Source organism: Catharus ustulatus, chromosome 3 (genome assembly GCF_009819885.2).
Source record: "Catharus ustulatus isolate bCatUst1 chromosome 3, bCatUst1.pri.v2, whole genome shotgun sequence".
NCBI lineage: Eukaryota > Metazoa > Chordata > Aves > Passeriformes > Turdidae > Catharus > Catharus ustulatus.
In genome coordinates, this window is record NC_046223.1 from 92,773,727 (window position 1) to 92,776,116 (window position 2,390).

Here is a 2,390-nt window from a genome sequence, read left to right on the forward strand (position 1 = left end):
GGAAAAAATTCCTACTGTGAGGGTAGTAAGGCACTGGAACAGGTTACTCAGAAAAATTATGGATGTCCTATCCCTGGAAGTGTTCAAAGCCAGGCTGGATGGGGCTCTGAGCAGCATCATCTGGTGGAAGATGTCTCTGCCCTTGATAGGGAGATTGGAACTAAATGATCTTTAAGGTCCCTTCCAATTTGAACAATTCTATGATTCTAATTCAAACATATTTCAACATTCTTGCTTCTCTCCTTGCTCCCTTAAGTGAAATATTGATTGCCTTTATAACAATTGATTTCCCTCTTGTATCAACATGGCATACTGCCACTTACTCTTGATCTAGAAAATTTAGATATCTGATGGTTTGGGTATTTTTACTCCTATCTATATACTCTAATAAAAGGGGACATGAACTTGATATGCATTAAATTCCTTGACTTATTCAACAGTATACTTTTTCATTAAGATTTTTATCCTATTCTTCATATATATCAATATTCTTCCCACCTTAAAAAACTAGTACTCTTCTGACTAACTCTTAAAGTTACCAAATTTTTTTCCATGCTAACCCTCAAATTCAATCTAATATGCAGTAATGTAAGTAAATAGTTAAAAATTTATTAGTTTTAGTATTGCTTACCTTTTCAGTAGTAAATGTCCAGTAAATGCCATACAGTCTAATGCCACAGCTTCTGTAGCAGCCATCAGTCTTCTCCCTTTCTGAGGACTGCAGATAATGCGTTGCTCATATCAGAATTTTGCACTTTGGAACATCACACATTTACCTGTAATCAATTACAGTAATTTCACGACTATAAGGCGCACCCTTTTGACTAAAATTTTCCCTCGAACCCGGAAGTGCGCCTTATAGTCTGGTGCGCCTTATCTGACGTACAAAGCGGCGAAATTTGCCAAACCGGAAGTGTGAGCTGAGAGCCGTGGGGGGAGCCGGAAGTGCCACAGCAGCCGGCTGGGGGCGGGCCCGCAGGCCCGTGGCACTGCCCCTGCCGGGTGGAGGCGGGCCAGGGGGCCCGAGGCACCGCCCCTCTCCGGTCCAGGCAGTCCTGGGGCCCCATGGCTGCCGGGTAGGGAGGCCGCCGCACCCGCCTTCCCGGGTCCAGGCAGTCCTGGGAGCCCATGGCTGCTGGGTGAATGTGGGCAAGGGGGCCCACGGCACCCCCCTTCCCGGGTGGAAGCAGTCCCGGGAGCCCATGGCTACCGCGCGAATGCGGGCTAGGGGGGCCGCGGCACCCCTGCTCCTGGGCCCAGGCAGAACCGGGAGCCCATGGCTGCCGTGTGAATGTGGGCTAGGGGGCCGACGGCACCCCCGCTCCTGGGTCCAGGCAGTCCTGGGGGCCCATGGCTGCCGGGTCCAGGGTGGTCCGGTGGCTCGCGGCACCGCCCCTACCGGGTGGAGGCGGGCCCGGGGGCCAATGGCTGCCGGATTGAGGCGGGGCCTTGGCCAGCAACCGCACGGAGTGAGCTGGGGGCGGGGCCTCGCTGCAAAAAAAAAGTGCGCCTTATAGACCGGTGCGCCTTATCTGATCTACAAAGTTGCGAATTTTGCCGAATCCGGGGGGGTGCGCCTTATAGTCTGGTGCGCCTTATAGTCATGAAATTACTGTAATTTTTATTTTAATGCAGATCTTGGGAGAAGCAGCATTATGCTGATCTGATGTCCCTTTCTATTATTGCTGAAGTTTCTAATCTGTGATTATCTGGTCTTCAGTTTTGTGTTCTCAGAGTTTGTCAGGGAAATTTTGAAAAAAAACAGTTGTATTTGGTACCTTTCTGGTCAAGAGATATGGCCCTTTTGTTAATGGTGTACCTGTGTAACAGCTATTTATCTGCTTTCGTCCAGTGGGATGACATTGTTTCTATACTTTAGTAACAGGAGGACAGTTTGCAGCTGTCTCACTTTTTATACTTTGTTAAAACATTAAAATATCTCCTATTATACCCAGAATACCCACCTATCTCCCTGGCCCATTCCAGGAGCAGGCCTTCCACCCTACCACAAGACTCCTATATTTTTTGTGAGTTGCCAGCCCCACAGGTTTTCCTTTTACAACTTACCAAGCCAGCAGAGTAGAAAAGCACAAAGTACAGTGAGGTTTGCAGCACTGCACCAGCCCCAGGGAGAGCAGCTGCCACATTCAGCTCCTCCTACCTGCCCAAGGGCAGAACAGCAGCAGCTGTGCAGCATCAGCTGTGACAGCTTTAAGGTTAGAGTGTCCTTGTAAGGTGGGCCAACTCCTTCCCCAGGTAAAATGACAAGCTTGACAGAAGCTGGCTTCAGAACAGTTATTAAAGAGAAGATTGAGATAAAAACCCTCGCCTTGTATGTTAGTGTGTTCCACACAGCAGCTGATATAAGAAAAGGCCCATTAGACAGTGAG